Genomic DNA, 12,791 nt, shown 5'->3' with positions numbered 1-12,791 from the left:
GAGAGAGAGAGAGAGAGAGAGAGAGAGAGAGAGAGAGAGAGAGAGTCCTTCCCTTTGGTTTTGGTTTTTTGAGTTTATTTCCAGTGTTTTCATAGGTGTATTTAGCCTCCTTTGGATGGAGTTTCCCTTCTAATATCTTCTATAGGGCTAAATTTGTAAAATAAAAATAGAAGCATTATTCTCATGCATATACTTTCTAGTTTTGTAAATTTAGTTGAAGGTTATAATTGTTTTATTGTATTACAATATGCTACATCCACTCCATTAATGACAAGCATGTCAGGCCCCGAAAACCTGGGCGCTGTCCTGAGGTGAAAAGTTCACGGTGATGTAGTCTCCTGGAATCATGGCATCCTGTATAAAGAATGCTCCAATGTCCTTGCTTTAGTTGGTAAACGGATCTGTGTGCTTTCCCTTAATATTGCTTTATTACAAGTGCTCCTAAGGATTGATATTTTGACATATAGCTAAGTTAGATTCTAGGCAGTCCTTGATCCAACCTTGGGCATGGATAGCTAAGTCACTGCCCTACACAGGAATTTACCATTTTCTAGGAAGAAGGAGGTTTGTGACCTAAAGAGGAACCAGAGTAGATACTTAGAACTATAGATAGCTGAGTTATACCCATACACAAGTATTTACAATGGCCTAGTGGGAAGGTGGACTATACAATAGACTAAAATAGGAACTATGGCAAGGGCACGAAGCTCTTGTCTGTGGCTTCTAAGATTAAGTGGACCTTTGGTGGAGCTGTTTTTGATCCCAGTTGTTAACATTGAATTTTACCCCAGTTGGTTCCTGCCAGTCCTTCCGTGTTTGCATTCCTCTGTTTTGTGTAAGAATCCAGTAACCTCTTTGTACCGTGCCAGTGTGTCAACCAATTTCCTATTTTCTTCTGTATAAAAAGTTTGATGCTCGATTTGACAAATTACATTCAGATCCACACTCCATCGGGTCGAGTCTGTCTGTCAATTCCCACCGACTCCTTGCCCACCTGTGACCAGAGACCCGTTCCATGCAGACAAGGGACCAAAAGGGTCTGCAGCAACAATATTTCTACTTTCTTTGTTTTTTTTAATGTGTCCATAACTATCCATTTTATACAAATTTTTCATTTTCAGCTTCCTTCATATTGGATTCTATGTCTTGATTAATAGTATTAAATATTATAAATAATTAAATGTTTGAAAAATTTAAAATGATATATATATTATAGGATGGTTGTATATGTAATGACTAGAATATAAGATTGTTTTCTCTATAATACCCAGGATGAATGGTCTCATGCTTTTGGCTTATGACATGATCTGGAAATCTGATAAAAAGAAAACATTTATTTTTGTACTTAAAGTATCATGGATTAAATTATGTTACCTAATATCCATGTGTTAAATATTTAATTCCCAGTACTTCAGAACCTAACTATAGTTTTGCTAAGTTTTACAAAGAGCTAGCTAAATTGAAGCTTGATGATTAAATTAGTCTTGATTTGATATACTGATGGACTTATAAGAAATGACACAGGTGTGTTTAAGGAGACCAGGAAGAAGCAGGGTAAATGGCCACCAGCAAACTAAAGACAACATCTAGAGAAACAATGAACTAACAATACTATGGTATTAGATTTCCAGACCAACATAAGACATTAAATTTGTTTTAAAATACTCACCTGTGTTATTTTGTTATAAAATTCTAAACAAATTGATGCTCATTTGTTTATTGAGTGATTAATCTTTAAACAAGTATTTAACCAATATTTCTACAAAAAGATCTTGTCACTTTGTGTTTATCAGACTTTGTATTATGAATCTCTCTATCCTATCTGCAGACTGTTAGTCCATTATATTTAAAAGAGAGAAATTGATAGTGAAATAATTTAGGAAAATAATAAATGGTAGCACAATTTGTCAGAGATCTTTTTAAAATTATTTTATTTATCTACATGCCAGTCTTTGCCTCTCCCTCTTGGTCCTCCTTTAAAATGCACTTTCCTCTGTAAGTTTCTAAGATGGGATAGTAACATGTTTGCTGATTTTTAGAATGCACACAGCCCTTTCCTTTGGACTAGGAAACAAATAGATATTTTTAAAAACTAGTTTAAGCTAGTTTTAAATTTTGTTTAATTGTTTGTTGCACAATATAATCTTTCAATTTTTAAGCTTAAATATTTCTCCAGACATCACCCTACCCCCCAGAAAGGAATTTCACCTCCTGCTTGTTTCTATATCCAACTTAGGTAGAAGATGTTTCTTATTGTCCTAATAGGTCTAATCCACTCCTCAGAAAATATCAATTGGCAATGAGCATAATTTCATTCCTTTCTGTTTTACATCTTGAATATTCTCTCTCATCTTCTAATCTCTTTGTCTTATGCTCTGTATTCTGGGTACATTTCTTGAGATTTCCTTAATCATTGACTTAATTTTATGTAGTGTCGATGTTGCCCTTTTTGTTAGGAAAGCTGATACGAATTCAGATATTTTATTTCTACTTCCTTACAATTCTTCTTCATTTCATCCAGCTCTCTTACATCTGCCTGCTATTCATTCAGCATGCCTTTCATCTGAGATGATTTTGTCTTATTTAGTGTTTCATCTCTCCCTTCAGTGTTCATGGGCCTCCATTTAATAATGAGTGCAAGATTAACCTACCTAGAACACTTCCTCTTGCTGCAGCAAATCCCTCAAATGTTTATTTTCATTTCATTCTAATTCACTATTCAACTTCCCATAAGATGCAGAGTCTTTCTATAGTGTTCCTGGTGAGTGTGTATAAATGCCTTGCAGGACAGCATACATCAGTATTAGGAGTGTGGATATATGTGTCACTCATATTCTCTTTAAGATGACTAGTTGAATTGCTTTGCCAGTTTTCAGGGTGAACACTGGTTGCCCTCACTGGTTTTTCAGGTGCTACTCATGTTGACTTGACATTATTAAGTCAGGAGGTGGATCATTTGCTCTCATGTATTTATAGTTTCCAGTTATTGATCATTTGACATCGATAACTGATAGTTACTGAGTAAATGTTTTGTTCCCAGTAACATTCTAAGTGCCATATATGATTTCACATATTCAAGCCTTAGTGGAAACACTAAGATACACAGCAATGAATAACTGCCCAAAACCATGTGATTGATTTAGGTACTAAACATAGGCCCCTGAACATTCTGTAATATTCTCCTGGGTGCAAAAGGACATGGGAGGGGCTTCCTTCATCCACAGCCTCATGTTTTCACCAAACAGATTTCTAAGAACCAGGGTTATATCATGGAGTTCGTTGGTCCCTCTGCTGCTGGGAAAAACAACTTCTGACAGCATGTTTACTGTCTGTAAACATGGTTCTTCCTACAAGTTTCCCTGATAAATGACTACACTAGTACAAGAGCTAAATGCCTAGTCCAAAAGCAAATCTACACTGACCAGGCTTTTCTGTATTTAGTTCGGTGACGTTCATCAAAACCACCTCAAAACAGGTACTTTTGAAAGCCGTTCAGAATGAGATAGTGTGTAATTGTTCTGTCCAGCTCAGAAAGTAGCTTTTGCATAGTGAAGAGATGTGCAGAATCTCCTCTGTTAAGACATCAAGTTTTTGACACAAGCACACAGTGGGATTGGATGGAAATGTCCCTCTTTGTTCCTGCCTGGCCCTTAGAATCTGCCTTAGGGCTCCTTTACTTTGGTCGTGGAAATTCCTCCTGGGGTCACACAGACTGTAAAGAATATGCCTAGCTACCTGCACTATAGAAACGGGGCTGGTTTTGTGCATTTGCATAGACATATGAAAAGGAAAGTTTGATCATATATTTTATACCAATTGGAGAGCTATATTCTTTTGGCCCCACATTTTTGAGGGTCAGAAACCAGAATCATGATGGGAAATGAGCCAAGGTCAGAATATAAATTAAGTAAACTCAAAATTGAACGAGTAAATAAAACATTTAAATATAAACCTATAAATAGTTCAAAAGAAATCCAGTAAAAATTAAACAATAGACATGCTAGCCAGCTAAAACAAACCACTGGAGCTGAGAAAGATCATCTACTGAATTTGTCATTTAAATAAAAATATAATTCTTTCCCTCCTATCATTTGCTGCTTTCATGACTAGGAAGGAGTTTCTAAGACCAATAGATCTTAACTAAACTATTATCAATATTAATATTCAAAGCAAAAATTAATGTAAATGTCAACTAAATGCTCTTCCTCTCAAGGCTAAGGAATAGACCTGGGGACATCCTAGGAAGATGCCTCAGTCATATGAACAAAGATGCCTGAGTTAGGCTAATTTTTGGACTTTTACTAAATCAGAATATGTTATCATTGAGATTCCATTGCATATTTTGTGAAAAGTTCAGATGTTCTATTGTGTATGAGTGAGAAAGTAAATGAATCAAAGACTAGACTTTGGGACTTTGAGCAGCAATGGCATATAGTAATATCTGGGCCTTTGAGGGGACTTGTAGTCTGTGTGACATTTAGAAGAGGGTAGAGCTAAGTGTAGCTTATATTCCTCATCACAAAAAAGTGTGAAATAAGATGTGCCTGGCTATTGCTAAACCTGCTAGATTGCTATTCAGGCATTGAGTAGAGTTACTTCCATTCAATTCCCACAGTTTAAATGAAAACATCTATTTTTCTTCAAATAGGTGATAGTTTTACTTGTATCGCCCAGTTCATAATAGTTTTAAGATATTCCTTGAGTGTACATTTCTTGAAAGTAACAACCACATGTATAATAAATATTCAGTAAATGACAAATGCAAAACTTAATATTATATATCAAATGGGAAAGTTATATTACAATGGGCTTAAGGAGCTCTAACGTTTACTAATAAAAGTACTCCATTTCTACGAAAATACACAGTACATTTTATTTTTCATCTGAAATTAAATAGTGTTAAATATTCTAGGAATAATTAAGCTTTGATTTGCAAATTTGTATATTTTTACTAAATTTATCTTTAGAAATTTTGTTGAAAAAAAATTTAGCACATAATTTTTTTACTCCAGAAGGCTAAAAGCCATGATTCAACAGCACTATCAGTGTCAGGGGCTGAAGATATGGCTGAACTTTTGAGAGTACAGGTGGCTTTGCCGATGACCTGACCTAATTTTACTTCTTAGTGCCCAAGTCAGATAGTTCAAAATTTATTTTTGTTGTTATTATTATTATTGCTTTATTATTAACAATCCAGTCATGGCCCACCCTTCTGGTACCCCCTCCCACAGTTCCTCATTCCATCCTCCTTGCCCCTGTCTCTGAGAGGATGCTCCCCCCCCTACACCAGTCCTGCTCCTCTTCCTGGGGCCCCAAGTCTCTCAAAGATTAGGCCCATCTTTTCTCACTCAGGCCAGATCAGGCAGTTTTCTGCTGTATATGTGTCCTGGGCCGCAGACCTGTATGTTGCCTGGTTGGTGGCTCAGTGTCTGGGAACTCCCAGGGATCCAGGTTAGTTGAGACTGCTGATCTTCCTATGCTGTCACCCTCCTCTTCAGTTTCTTCCATCCTTCTCCTAATTCAACCATAGGGGTTCAGCTTAAGTCCAATGGTTAGGTGTAAATATCTGTTTCTGTCTCTGGTAGGGCCTCTAAAAAAGCCATGCTAGGCTCCTGTCTGTAAGCACACAATAGCATTAGTAATAGTGTCAGGCCTTGGTGTCTCCCCATGAGATGGATCCCATTCAGGTAGGGTCATTGGACCACCTTTCCCTCAGACTCTGCTCCACTTTTTGTCCCTGAAGTTATTTTATACAGGAATACTTTTGAGTAAGAAATTTTGACTGTGGGTTTACAGTATCCTCATTCGTCCTCTTAGGGTCCTGTCTATCTACTGGACGTGAACACTGAGTTTTCTCTCCCCACTGTTGGACATTTCATCTAAAGTCACTTTGCTTGAGTCCTGAGAATCTCTGATCTCCTAGGTCTCTCATACTTACTAGAGGGTTTCTTCACCTTCCACTTTGTGAGGCTGCATATTTCCATTCATTCTTCTGGCCCTCTTGACTTCTCCTCCCCACCCCTGCTCCCAGCCACCAATACCTGATCCTGTTCATCTCTTTCTGTCCCCCTCCCCAATCCTACCCTGATTCCTCCTTCCTTCTGTCTCCTATGATTATTTTCTTCCCTTTTTTATGTGTAATTGAAACATTCTTACTTGACCTTTCTGTTTATTACACTTCTTAAGTTATGTAGGTTATGTAGAATCCTACGTATTCTGTACTTTTTGGCTAATATCCACTTATTCATGATTACATATCAAGTATATCTTTTTGGGTCTGGGTTACCTCACTCAGGATGATATTTTCTAGTTCTATTCATTTGCCTACAAAAGTCACAATGGCCTCATTCTTAATAACTGAATAATATTCCATTGTGTAAATGAACCACATTTTCTGTACCCATTCTTTCATTGTGGGACATCTGCATTGTTTCCAGCTTCTGGCTATTTCAAGTAAGGCCTCTATGAACATCGTGGAGCACATGCCCCTCTCTTATGGAGGGCATATTTTTTTGATACACGACTAAGAGTGGTATAGCTGGGTCTTCAGGTAGTCCTATTTCCAATTCTAGGAGGAACCTCCACATTGGTTTCCAGAGTGGTTGTACTAGTTTACAATTTCACCAGGAATGGAGGAATGTTCCTCTTTCTCTGCATCCTCACCAGCATGTGCTGTCACCTGAGTTTTTGTTCTTAGCCATTCTGATTGGTGTAAGGTGGAATCTTTGTGTTGTTTTGATTTGCATTTCCATGATGACTAAGGTCATTTCTTTAGGTGCATCTCAGCCATTCAAGATTCACCCCTTGTGAATTCTTTTTTTAGCTCTATACCCCATTTTTAATTGGGTTATTTAGGGTTTTTTGGAGGTTAGTTTCTTGAGTTCTTTATATATTTTGGATATTAGCCTTTGTTCGGATATTGGGTTCTTGCAGATTATTTTCCAATCTGTAGGTTGCCAATTTGTCCTGTTGATGATATCTTTTGCTTTACATAAGCTTTTCAGTTTCATGAGGTCCCATTTATCAATTATTGATCTTGGAGCCTGAGCCACTGGAGTTCTGTTTAGGAAATGTTCCCCTGTACCAATGAGTTTGAAGCCCTTTCCCAATTTTTCTTCTATTATATTCAGTGTACCTGGTTTTTCTTGAGGTCCTTCCTTGATTCACTTGGATTTGAGCTTTGTGCAAGGTAATAAATGTGGATCTATTTTCATTTTCTACATACAGACTACCAGTTAGACCAATGCCATTTACTGAAGATGATATCTTTTTTCCATTGTATGGTTTTGGCTTTTTTTTTTTTTTTTGTCAAAGATCAAGTGTCCATAATTATATGGCCTTATTTCTGGGTCTTCAATTCTTTTTGCATTATGGACCTGTCTGTGCCATGCATTTTTTTATCACAATTACACTGTAGTACAGCTTGAGGTCAGGGATAGTGATTCCTCCAAAAATTCTTCTATGGTTAAGAATTGTTTTAGATAGCTTGTTTTTTATTGTTTTTTCCATTTGAAATTGTGAATCATTCTTTAAATGTCTGTGAAGAAACATGCTGGAATCTTGATGGGGATTGCATTGAATATGAAGATGGCCTTTGGTGGGGTAAGCATTTTTACTATGGAAATCCTTCTGGTCCATGAGTATGGGAGATCTTTCCTTCTTCTGAAGGTTTTCTTTTTACTTCTTTTTCAGGGATTTGAAGTTTTTATGGTACAGATCTTTCACTTGCTTGGTAAGAGTTACACCAAGATATTTTATACTATTTGTAGCTATTGTGAAAGGTGTTGTTTCCCTAATTTCTTTCTCAGCCTACTTATATTCATATAAAGGAAGGCTATAGATTAGTTTGAGTTAATTTTAAATTCAGCCACTTTCCTGAAGTTGTTTATCAGCTATAGAAGTTCTCTGTTAGAATTTGGGATTGCTTATGTGTACTGTCATGTCATTTGCAAATAGTGACACCTTGACTTCTTTTCCAGTTTGTATTCTCTTGTTCTCCTTTTGTTGTTTCATTCCTCTAACTAGAACTTTGAATATTATATTGAATAGATAGGGAGAGTGGGCAGCTTTGTTTTGTCCCTGTTTTCAATTGGATTGCTTCAAGAATCTCTCCATTTAATTTGATATTGGTTTTTGTTTTGCTGTATGTTGCTTTTATTATGTTTAGGTAAGAACCTTGAATTCTTGATCTCTCTAATACTGTTAACATGTAGCAGTGTTGTATGTTGTCAAGTGGTTTTTCAATACTAATAAGATTATCCTGTGATTTTTTTCTTTGAGTTTGTTTATATAGTGGATTATGTTAGTGGATATTCATATATTCAACCATCCCTGCATCCCTGGGATGAAACCTACTTGATCATGGTGAATGATGGTTTTCTGGTGTTCTTGGATTCGGTTTGCAAGAATTTTATTAAATATTTTTGCATCGATATTCATAGATGAGATTGGTGTGAAGTTCTCTTTCTTTCTTGAGTCTTTGTGTGTTTTAGGTATTAGAGTAACAGTGACTTTAGAGAATAAAATACGTAGTCTTCCTTCTGTTTCTATTTCATGGGATAGTTTGGGGAGTATTTGGATTAGCTCTTCTTTGAAGTTCTGATAGAATTCTGAAATAAAGCCATCTGGCCCTGGGCTTTATTTTTGGATGGGAGCTTTTTAATGACTTCTTTTAAATTCTTAGAGGATATGGAACTGTTTACTTAATTTATCTACTCTCGATTTATTTTTGATGCATGGTATCTACCTAGAAGTCATCCATTTCATTTAAACTTTCCAGTTTTGTTGAGTAAAGGCTTTTGTAGTAAAATCTGATGGTTTTTTGAATTTCCTCAAGTTTCTATTTTTATGTCTCCCATTTCATTTCTTATTTTGTTAATTTGGATATTTTCTATGTCTCCTTTAGTTAGGTTGGCTAAGGGTTCATCTATCTTGTTAATTTTTTCAAAGAACCAGTTCTGAGTTTTATTGATTCTTTGTACAATTGCCCTTGTTTCTAATTGATTTATTTCAGCTCTGAGTTTGATTATTTACTACCTTCTACTCCTCTTGGGCATCTGTTTCTTTCTGTTCTAGCACTTTTAGATATGGTGTTAAGTTGTTAATGTAGAACCTTTCCAATTTCTTTATGAAGGTACTCAGTGCTATGAATTTTCCCCTTAGCACTGCTTTCATTGTGCCCCATAGTTGGGTATCCTATGCCTTCCTTTTCATTAAATTTTAGAAAGTCTTTACTTTCTTTCTTTACTTTTTCCCTGACCAAGTTCTTATTGAGTCAAGAGTTGTGCAGCTTCCATAAGTATATGGGCTTTCTGTTATTTTGATGTTATTGAAGATCAGCCTATGTCTGTGATCATCTGATAAAATGCATGGGATCATTTCATTCTTCTTGTATCTGTTGAGGCCTGTTTTTTGTTCTATTATGTGGTCAGTTTTGAAGAAGATACCACGAGATGCTGAAAAGGTGTATTCCTCTGTTTTGGAGTGAAATGTTCTATAGATATCTGTTAAATCCATTTGTTTCATAACTTCTGTTAATTTCACTGTATCTGTTTGGTTTATGTTTCCATGATCTGCCCATTGGTGAGAATGGATTGTTGAAATCTCCCACTATTAATGTGTGAGGGTCAATGTGTGCTTTATGCTTTAGTAAAGTTAGTAAAGAATGTGCTTGCCCTTGAATTCGGGACATAGATGTTCAGAATTGAGAGTACATCTTGGTGAATGTTTCCTTTGTTGACTATGAAGTGTCCTTTCCCATGTACTTTGATAACTTTTGGTTGAAAGTCTATTTTATTACATAAAGAATGGCAATTTCCATTTGTTTCCTGGGACCATTTGATTGGAAAACTTTTTTTCCAGCCTTTTATTCTGAGGTAGTGTCTGTCTTTGCTGTTGAGGTGTGTTTCTTGTATGCAGCAAAACGCTGGATCCTGCTTGTATATCCAGTCTGTTAGCTTATGTCTTTTTACTGGGTAATTGAGTCCATTGATGTTGGAAGATATTAAGGACAGATGATTGTTAGATCCTGTTATGTTTATTCTATTTGTCTTGGAGTTTTCCTCTATTATCCTCTGTGTGGCTGGACTAGAAGATACACTGTTTAGATTTGGTTTTGCCATGGAATGTTTTGTATTCTCCATCTATGATGATTGAAAGTTTTGCTGGGTATAGTAGCCTGGGCTGGCATTTGTGTTCTTTTTGGGTCTATATGACATCTGTTCAGGATCTTCTGACTTTCAGAGTGTCTGTTGAGAAGTCTGGTATAATTTTGATATGTCTACCTTTATATGTTACTTGGCCATTTTCCCTTATAGCTTTTAATATTTTTTCTCTGTTCTGTACATTTAGTGTTTTGATTATTATGCAATGGGAGGAATTTTTCTGGTTTAATGTATTTGGTGTTCTGTAGGCTTCTTGTACTTCTATGGCCATCTCTTTCTTTAGGTTAGAGAAGTTTTCTTCTATGATTTTGTTGAAAATATTTTCTGGTCCTTTGAGCTGGGAATCTTTGCTCTCTTCTGTTTCTGTTATTCTTAGGTTTGATGTTTGCATTGTGTCCTGGATTTCCTGTATGTTTTGGGTTAGAAATTTTTTATGCTTTGTATTTTCTTTGACCATACATCAATATCTTCTATGGTATCTTCTATGCCTGAGATTCTTTTTTCTCTTGTGTTCTGTGGTGTTCTCTGGTGATGCTGGCATCCATAACTCCTGACTTCCTTCCTAGATTTGTATTTCTAGAGTTGACTCTATTTATGATTTCGTCATTGTTTTTACTTCCATTTTCAGGTATTGGGCTGTTTTGTTCAATTCCTTCACCTATTTGATTGTGTTTTCTTATATTTATTTGAGGGATTTATTTGTTTCCTCTTTAAGGGCTTCTATCTATTCAACTGTGTTTTCCTATATCTCTTTAAGTAAGTTATTTATATTTTCCTTAATGGTCTCTAATACTTTTCATTTTTTTTTTAAGATTTATTTATTATATGTAAGTACACTGTAGCTGTCTTCAGACACTCCAGAAGAGGGCGCCAGATCTCGTTACGGATGGTTGTGAGCCACCATGTGGTTGCTGGGATTTGAACTCTGGACCTTCGGAAGAGCAGTCGGGTGCTCTTACCCACTGAGCCATCTCACCAGCCCCTCTATTACTTTTCTGAAGTGGGATTTTAGGTCAGCATCATGCTTTTCATATGTGTTGGAGTATCTAGAGTATCCAGGGCTTGCTCTGGTGGGAGAACTGAGTTCGGATGGTGTGAAGGTATATTGACTTTTGTTGCTTGTGATCTTGCAATTGCTTCTTGCCATCTGTGGATTTCTGGTTTTATCTGGCCTGGATGTGTCTGTCTGGAGCCTGGCTCCTATGCCCCTGGGTTACAGCAAATCTGGAAAATATGTGGTCCTGACTGCAGCAGATCTTCTAGGGGAACTGCAATCTGTGTGTTGTGGAAAGAGAGGGGCAGACATGCTGATCTGCCTTAGCACAGGTGCCAACCCAAAGGGAGATAGTGTTAGCAGGGAGAGAAGTTCACAGTTTCTTATAACTCCAGCTACAAGAGATCCTATGCTCTATTATGGACTCTTCAAGCACCCACATGTACATGTGCACACACTCACATGAACACTCAGAAACATTCACAGAAATACGCATGCTCATAGTTCAAAGAAAATAAATATTTAAAAGTAATGTATTGGAATGTATATATGAAATGGTATAAAAAATGTAGGAGAATTTTAAGTTCTAGCACTCTTGTATTGTCAAAGTAAATTAAAGTGAAACTCTGTAAAAAATGGTATACATCTCCAAGCAAACAAAAACAATTAGTTTTTAATATGTATGCATGTATTTAATTTCATGTGAATATATGAAATATTCATGATGATTTGTAAATATTAAATTTTATTTTTAGAGTAATTCATTTTTAATTTAGCTTTAAATTCTATGTTGAATTTTGTTGAGATTTACCTTTAAAATTTTTCATTTTATAAAGACATTCTGTTTAAAGCTGAGTGCAGAAAAGCCTATTCCTATCTGTACATTGTCTATGTTCTCTGTGTTAATTATTATCTACTGCAAAAAGAAGATCCTCTGATGAAGTTTAAATGCTAATATACATGCATATGAATATGATGTATATATATGCATATATATTCATATATTCATGTGTCATTAGTATTTACTGTATTGTTCCATTCTTTTAGCAGCATAACAGAAAGGTATGTTCTACTGTTCATGAATTGTCTAGTCTAATCTAAAGTTCTTGACCACTTTAGCAGTGTCAAGTGCATTCTGTATCATGGACAGGGATTTAAATTCAACCAAGAGATAGTTGCTTCCTCCCATAACATTTGTACCACTATTGTGCCAATATATCTTACAGGTAGATTAGAACCCTTCCCATCAAGATTCAGGGATCTATGCAGAAGAGGGGGCAGAAACATCCTAAAAACCCAAAGTTTTCATTGACTCCAAGGGAAAAAAAGTCACCAAGGCACAATAAGACTCATATGCATGTGAGTTTGGAGCCTATGACAGCAAGAACAAGACCCACATTCAAAGTAGATACAATTCTAGCAAGGAGATCGACAAGGGGACAAAAGGGACATAAAGTTCCACATGTGGTTAAGAAGTCATTGACAATTGATACTTGTTTGGAAAATGAATATTGGTTTTCTCCAGAGTAACGTCACTAGCTATACTAACCCCACTCCATCATAACCTCTATACTAACCCCACTCCATCATAACCTCTATACTAACCCCACTCCATCATAACCTCTATACTAACC

Source organism: Mus caroli, chromosome 6 (assembly GCF_900094665.2).
Source record: "Mus caroli chromosome 6, CAROLI_EIJ_v1.1, whole genome shotgun sequence".
Taxonomy (NCBI): Eukaryota; Metazoa; Chordata; class Mammalia; order Rodentia; family Muridae; genus Mus; species Mus caroli.
The sequence above is the reverse complement of the archived record's forward strand: the minus strand, read 5'-3'. Positions refer to the sequence as shown.